Raw genomic sequence first — 8,675 nt, 5'->3', positions numbered from 1 at the left:
CATTCATCCATGCTGTTTTCACTTTTCATTTTAGTTAAGTTACCCAATGTTGTTCCTGAGCAACATTTAATTTTATTGATTGTATACATCTAGTAGTGCAATGGGATAGTTAGTGACCTCGCATCCAGTGTCTCCAATCGAAGGACCAATGAAGACTGACCAGGCTTAGCTTCGGAGGCGGACTGGCACCCTGTCACTCCGTGCACAACACGCGTCTCAACCTTCAACGGGTGAACGTTTGGGTGTCGCATTGTTGTCTGAGGATGGAATAGCTGCCATTTTCATCTCCTTAACTCCATTTACACAGCCTGTTGTCGGAAATACTCTAACCCTACAAGAGCACTAAAACAGGTTGTTTCTCATACAATTCTTTCACCTAGTTGACACGGTAGAGAAGATTTAAAACAATGTAAGGAATTTCCTAATCAGCCACAAAGACATTCTAAAACAGTGCCTCCCCCAGGATTCTTGTTGCCACAATGTTCTGGAAAGGGAAGGGCACATTCTCGCTCTATTTCACTCTTGACTCTCACTCTGTTGGAACTGGAGTGGACCCTTGCACCTGTTCTCTGTGTTACAGCATGTATACAATTTACTTTAACAGACTGATGCTGTCCTTGTGTTGCAGACATTTGTATAGTAAATAATGTGACAATAACTAGGAGTGTATTCATGGGTGGTAGATTTCATCATAGTAATGTTTTGAACATTCATTTGTTTATTTAGATTTTGCCAGATCGACTAAATCGTGTCAAGCTGATTCACTTCCTGAAATCAGGGTTTAAAAGGTGGTTGTATCAGGCTGATTCACTTTCTAAAAGCAGGGTTTAACGGGTGGTTGTGTCAGGCTGATTCACTTTCTAAAAGCAGGATTTAACGGGTGGTTGTGTCAGGCTGATTCACTTTCTAAAAGCAGGGTTTAACGGGTGGTTGTGTCAGGCTGATTCACTTTCTAAAAGCAGGGTTTAACGGGTGGTTGTGTCAGGCTGATTCACTTTCTAAAAGCAGGGTTTAACGGGTGGTTGTGTCAGGCTGATACACTTACTAAAAGCAGGGTTTAACGGGTGGTTGTGTCAGGCTGATTCACTTTCTAAAAGCAGGGTTTAACAGGTGGTTGTGTCAGGCTGATTCACTTTCTAAAAGCAGGGTTTAACGGGTGGTTGTGTCAGGCTGATTCACTTTCTAAAAGCAGGGTTTAACGGGTGGTTGTGTCAGGCTGATTCACTTTCTAAAAGCAGGGTTTAACAGGTGGTTGTGTCAGGCTGATTCACTTTCTAAAAGCAGGGTTTAACAGGTGGTTGTGTCAGGCTGATTTGCGCTGGGTGCCATAAACCGTGGACAAGATTACATAGAGTGTAAAGTTAGCTAAGGCTGAAGGGAGTCCACTGAATTTGACTTACTGTGTACTGTACTTGGCTAGTGAAGTTGGCACTAGAGGCTTCTGCCTGGCAATTAGACCATGGAGATGAAGATCCATCTTTTCTAGTCCCTTGCCCTGCTCTGTGTGCCCTGCCCTGCCCCTGGGCCTTCAGTACCTGTTTGGAATCCCCCTGACCCAGTCTGGCCTTCAGTACCTGTATGGAATCCCCCTGACCCAGTCTGGCCTTCAGTACCTGTATGGAATCCCCCTGACCCAGTCTGGCCTTCAGTACCTGTATGGAATCCCCCTGACCCAGTCTGGCCTTCAGTACCTCTCTGGAATCCCCCTGATCCGGTTTGGCCCACACCTCCTGTCCTGCTCGCCACTGCCCTGCAGTTAGCCAGTCACAGGTGCGTCACCAAACCCAGCCTTTCAAGGTCAGCACCGGATGTTATTTGGTCAGCACCGGATGTTATTTGGTCAGCACCAGATGTTATTTGGTCAGCCCAGAGTAATTCACAGGCTAACATTATCCAGCTGGGATGTTTTTATGCAATGAAAGGGACTGGAGCCGAGGGCTTTGTATTCACGACTCACGTTGTGTTAATTGCGCAAGGCTGTATGACACATCAGCTCAGCCCAAAAGGATCTGACCGAGCCCCTGGTGTGTTCTAAGTCTGGTGACGCGGCTAGTCAGTCACCTGCTCTGCTTTGACCTGTCTGAGCCCTCAGTTTCACACCAGCTGTGTGTGGTCTTCCTGCCCTGCCGCGCCTAGTTCGCTCCCACTCCCCCACGGCACAGAGCAAACTAGCCAACGCCTTATCAGCTAACCCTTCCTGATATGAATGCTATGTGTCCGGACAAATCAGCCGATGCTGGCTGACCCACCACATTCCAGTCACATCACGCCCTTTTCATTAAGTTTCATTCTGCAGGTTAACATAGAGATCAGCCTAGGAGGGTTCTGCAGTCTGGGCCATGTCCTGCTCCATTCAGCGCACAGCCCGCTTCTCTTCCAGCAGAAACAGAATGAACGCTCTCAACCCAACAAAAACAGCCCTCCATATGGCCAGACCGCAGTCAGTCACTCCTGACCCGCTCTGCTTTTTACTCTCCTTGTAATCTCTAGTTAATTGTCTGTGATGATGACAGGCCCTGGGTGAATGAGCTTTGTGTAGCCTGGGACTACCGTCCTGCTATAATGTTGAGACAATTATGTAGGCGGCACGGAAATCAAACTCCTCATAGTGCTCTGATTATACCCCTGCTCTTTGTGGGAGGAGACCCTGTATTGTCCAGAAATTGGTGTCAGAATGAGAGTTGTAATGCAGTCACCACGGAACAAGACCATCACAGAAGGATGGATTGAAGGAGGGATGGACCCGAATAGAAAGTGGGTGTGAGAAGCAGAAAGATAAAAGTATGAAAAGCAAGAGAAAGAGCGTGAAAGAGAAAGTACCCCAGCCATCCTCCTCACTGTACGACTACACTGTAATTATGCCTCATGGTTCCATTCTTGTGGCTGACAGGCCAGTTCAATAACAGACCTCCGTCTCAGTCGGTGGCGGTGCCTCCTGCACCTGTCCCATGCTGTGTGTCTCAGTTGGCATCCTATGCCCCCAGCCCCCAACCGTCCTGTCCAGCCCTCAACACCTGTCTGCCAGGTGGACTTCTGTACTGCAGCTGGACCTATGCTGCCTCGCTCTCTCTACCGTTTAACTCTCTGTGTATTTCTTTTTCTGTTTCTCTGTCTCTCTGTCTGTGGGTTAACCAGCTTAGTGGGGTGGAGGTGAAAGCTATCAGGGACTGGAATCGATCACATGGCTTTTCACCTGGTTTTAGACTTGTCTGTGTGGTTTCCAAGCGTGGTTAGTGTGACTGAGCGTTTTTTTTTTTTCTTCTTCAAGGCAGTTTATGTATGGTCCAGCGCTATGAGAGGACAATATTGTTTCCCGGATATTACGTGTTTGTGGGGATATCACATTGACGGTTCAAAGTGCTGCAGTCTAGGACTCTCCATGTTCAGGGTAATCTGATGACAGAACCCCCCCGCCCTTGGAGCCTAGCCTGCAGTTAATCCATCTGGAGAACATTAACCTGTGGGTAAAGAACACTGTGTGAGTGTCTCAGGAACTAAGGCCTTGATAAAATGTTTTTTTTCTTTTCTTCTTCTGCATCTCCTCAGGTGAAAACCACATTTGTATACAGGTGTTAGATGCATGGCCATTTCAGGTTCCGTCTGTACTTCTGGCAAGACGCTAGTGGTTGTGTTTAGGTAGGTAGACTTATTTTAAAGAGTTTCAGGAGCTGCATCACACTTGTTGTTATGTTGTTATTTTTTTTATTGTGTTAGGGTGCGACCATTAAATGGCAGTATCAGGTTCCTTGGCAGAAACACTTCTAGTCATTGTTTCCTTAAACCTTCACCTTTTACCAGAGGAGGTACAGTGTGTGTACGAGCTGCGGAATAGTACAGGTACACATTTACCCGATACAGTGGGCTAAGCCACATCACACCGTGGGTTTATCTGTACCCTGTGGGGCCTGTTCAGAAATGCTCAGTGGGTCTAGTGATTGCCCAGCATCTTATCAACATGTACCCAAATAAGGGAGCTGATATCTTACTACAAGCTGTCTTTTTAAGTGAAAAGAACAGCGCCTCCTAGTGGTACCAACCATGGGTTTGTTATTACATGTTTTTTTGTCTCAGGTTGTTGTAAGACACCAACTCCTTTTTTGGCAAGATGTTGTCAATATGTTGGGAAATCACTGTAGGGGACTATTGAGCCACTGAGCATCTCCAGGTAGTCTCCCCAGCTTTACCGAAACACATTTGGTGTTATTTAGCCCCCTGCATTTACAGCTTTATTTTTTTAAATAATGATAGCTTTGTCGTTTTAAGAATGCTTCCTGTGTCCTGAGAAGTGTTACAGTTGATTGAAGAACCAGATATTCTCTAAGAATGACATATTTTGTGCTTTAGATCAGACATGGCCACTTTAGCATGAATGCTAGACATTCATTCATTGATTATTTCATGCATTCACAGATAAGGTAATTAAGAAAGTGAGTACACTCACCTAAAGGATTATTAGGAACACCATACTAATACTGTGTTTGACCCCCTTTCGCCTTCAGAACTACCTTAATTCTATGTGGCATTGATTCAACAAGGTGCTGAAAGCATTCTTTAGATATGTTGGCCCATATTGATAGGATAGCATCTTGCAGTTTATGGAGATTTGTGGGATGCACATCCAGGGCACGAAGCTCCCGTTCCACCACACCCCAAAGATGCTCTATTGGGTTGAGATCTGCTGACTGTGGGGGCCATTTCAGTACAGTGAACTCATTGTCATGTTCAAGAAACCAATTTGACATGATTCGAGCTTTGTGACATGGTGCATTATCCTGCTGGAAGTAGCCATCAGAGGATGGGTACATGGTGGTCATAAAGGGATGGACATGGTTAGAAACAATGCTCAGGTAGGCCGTGGCATTTAAAGGATGCCCAATTGGCACTAAGGGGACTAAAGTGTGCCAAGAAAACATCCCCCACACCATTACACCACCACCACCAGCCTGCACAGTGGTAACAAGGCATGATGGATCCATGTTCTCATTCTGTTTACGCCAAATTCTGACTCTACCATCTGAATGTCTCAACAGAAATCGAGACTCATCAGACCAGGCAACATTCTTCCAGACTTCAACTGTCCAATTTTGGTGAGCTCGTGCAAATTGTAGCCTCTTTTTCCTATTTGTAGTGGAGAAGAGTGGTACCCGGTGGGGTCTTCTGCTGTTGTAGCCCATCCGCCTCAAGGTTCTGCGTGTTGTGGCTTCACAAATGCTTTGCTGCATACCTAGGTTGTAACGAGTGGTTATTTCAGTCATAGTTGCTCTTCTATCAGCTTGAATCAGTCGGCCCATTCTCCTCTGACCTCTAGCATCAACAAGGCATTTTCGCCCACAGGACTGCCGCATACTGGAGGTTTTTCCCCTTTCACACCATTCTTTGTAAACCCTAGAAATGGTTGTGCGTGAAAATCCCAGTAACTGTGCAGATTGTGAAATACTCAGACTGGCCCGTCTGGCACCAACAACCATGCCACGCTTGGCTGAGTGGAAAGTATATTAGTTAGCTACCCCTCTCTCCGTCTGTCTGTCTTTCTCCCTTTCCTCTCTTCCCTCTCTCCCTCAATCCTTTTTGGCTTTGAAGGGGATGCAACATGTTTTCTCTTATCACATGATGGCATTGTCCTACTGTAAGTGTTGATAGCCTGGAGGTGGACAAAATGCCTTTGCATGTCCTCAAGGGGCTGGTCACTTCCTGGGGAATCCTGGGCAGATCAGTTCCTCTCTGCCCCTTGTGACATCGATAGATTTGGATTTCAGTTCACCATTTATTCTTTTGAGAATTGGAGACAACTTAATTTAATTTAAGACAGTTCCCACTATGCAATAGCATTTCATTAATGGTGGGAAAATATATATTTTCTCTGTGTCGATGGTTGCCTGTGGCAAGGACTCATTCCACGTATTATGTTATTATTATGCTTCACACAAACCACAGTGAAAACAGCAGTCAGTCTCAGTGTCACAGGCACAATGGGTTCAATGGTGACAGGATTGTGGAGCCCAGAGATACAGAAAGGTAATCTGGGTGAGGGGACAGGGTTCACACGCTAGCACTGTAACCTGGGGGCATCATTAGCGTAGGCTGGTGCTGGTTAAACAGTGTCGGGGGAAAGTTCCCCTTCTCCTTTCCCATATTAGGACGGGCTGGCTGCTTCTCACCTGGAGGGGTCGACGCTGTTGCTGCGTCATGGCAACAAACTCGGAACATACGTTTCTCTTATTCAGCCGCTGCTTCGGGTCTGCTTGCTGGGACAGTGAAGTGTGTCACACTAGCTGGTGGGAAAGCCACAGAGGGAGATTTGATTTTCTACTGTATTATTCAGATGCCATAAATCCCCACAGAAGAAAACATCTTGATATCAAATTTTTCCAGTGATCAGATGGCAGTGTTCTAGGCATAAGCTATCATGCTTATACACCTCATTGTTCTAGCAGGAGCCCTGCGACTGGCTTTGCCGCACTACTAGAATTAAGCTCTGAGTCAGTCTGACTACAGTTCATACAGTTTAGTTTTAGGTTACTGTGTGGATACTGCTAACAAAAGCTCAATGCATCACTGACTAGGCAACCCACAAGATTGGCAATCAGACAACCATGGGCATCTGGGGAAGTAACTGTCACCCTACTCCCCATAACACAGGTGCCCCTTCAGAGTTCAGGAGGGAACCTGTGGATAGAGGGAGTACCCCGCTGCACTCAACAGCAACACACATGGCGTGATGAAAAGAGGACCAGCCAGGTGAAGACTGGACCCAGAGCAGGGATTTCGCTGTCATTAACAGACTGTAATAAAGTGGTCATTGATCATTAATGCTGTGCTGACAAAAAGAAAAAAACGATACAAAAAGACAAATACTATCCTAAATACTGCTCAATTACAACTTATTTATTTGTTTATTTTCCACCAGTCCTGCCTTGTGTGTATGTACGATGGTCCTCCCACACAACTGCTCACAGTCTTAAATGCATTGCTATTATTTACTTTTACTAAATCAAGTCAGTTATAAAGAAAATTATCTTTGCTACATTAACCAGAGCTTATTTTGATGAGTAAAGGCTTTTTAAACCACATTTTTATCCCGTACAATCCAATCCTGTGTCCTTGTATCATAATTCTTTAAACTTTCATAAGTAATGTGAGATACAGTGGGAAGAACAAGTATTTAATACACTGCTGATTTTGCAGGTTTTCCTACTTACAAAGCATGTAGAGGTCTGTCATTTTTATCATAGGTCCACTTCAACTGTGAGAGACGGAATCTAAAACAAAAAAACGAACAGGTCTGTGAGAGCTGGAGATCCCGTCACTCACAGTTGAAGATTACCTATGATAAAAGTTAGAGACTTCTACATGCTTTGTAAGTGGGAAAACCTGCAAAATCGGCAGTGTATCAAATACGTGTTCTCCCCACTGTATGCTGGAAATTTCAAAAAGTGACTTAAAACAAGAGTGATTATCTTGTCTTAGATAGAGAGAGGCCACCTTTTCATACAATTTGCAGATCCCAGATATAAGTCAAAGGACACAATGGTAGGCAGCATCTAATGGTTTAAGTGTAGAAGCTGTGGCTTGCATATTGATTTTACCCCATAGTCCAACACAGAGGGAAAAGTTGCCTGATCTTTATCTTTTTTACTATAAAGAAATAGATAAGCTTTTTCTCTGTAAAAGAATCCAAGCTTAATTTTCAGTTGTTTTACTACATCAGGAATGTAAATATTAAAAGACATCTTGGCATCAAGCCAAGTACCCAGATGATTTCAAGATGGAACTTGTTCAATTTGTGATCTACCCGGGCTGTTGATATGAAGATAAGTGTCATGCAACCTACAGGACATCATGTATTTTGTTTTATTTGCATTCAACATTAATGTAAGATCTAAGAGAGGCTTCTGTAAAGCATGGGAGTCAGGCTGTAATAGAGGCTTCTGTAATGCACGGGAGTCAGGCTGTAAGTGAGGCTTCTGTAATGCACAGGTGTCAGGCTGTAATAGAGGCTTCTGTAATGTACGGGAGCAAGGCTGTAAGTGAGGCTTCTGTAATGCACGGGAGTCAGGCTGTAAGAGAGTCTTCTGTAATGCATGGGAGTCAGGCTGTAAGAGAGGCTTCTGTAATGCATGGGAGTCAGGCTGTAAGAGAGGCTTCTGTAATGCACTGGAGCAAGGCTGTAAGTGATGCTTCTGTAATGCATGGGAGTCAGGCTGTAAGAGAGTCTTCTGTAATGCATGGGAGTCAGGCTGTAAGAGAGGCTTCTGTAATGCATGGGAGTCAGGCTGTAAGAGAGGCTTCTGTAATGCTTGGGAGTCAGGCTGTAAGAGAGTCTTCTGTAAAGCATGGGAGTCAGGCTGTAAGAGAGGCTTCTGTAATGCATGGGAGTCAGGCTGTAAGAGAGGCTTCTGTAATGCTTGGGAGTCAGGCTGTAAGAGATGCTTCTGTAATGCATGGGAGTCAGGCTGTAAGCAGCCTGAGTCTTACAATGAAGATAAAAGCATTAATCAGCACCTAGGCCTAATGATATGAGTGAGCTAATTTAAAGGGATTGATCAACTGTGCCAAAGGCCTTTTACTCGTCAATAAACGGCCTTACCATCTTAAGCCATGGCAAATTTTACATTTACAACCAATGTGCTAATGGTCACAGTTCTGTATTCTGGTCTAAACTATGATTGATGTAT

This window comes from Esox lucius, chromosome 19 (genome assembly GCF_011004845.1).
Source record: "Esox lucius isolate fEsoLuc1 chromosome 19, fEsoLuc1.pri, whole genome shotgun sequence".
Lineage (NCBI taxonomy): Eukaryota > Metazoa > Chordata > Actinopteri > Esociformes > Esocidae > Esox > Esox lucius.
The sequence above is the reverse complement of the archived record's forward strand: the minus strand, read 5'-3'. Positions refer to the sequence as shown.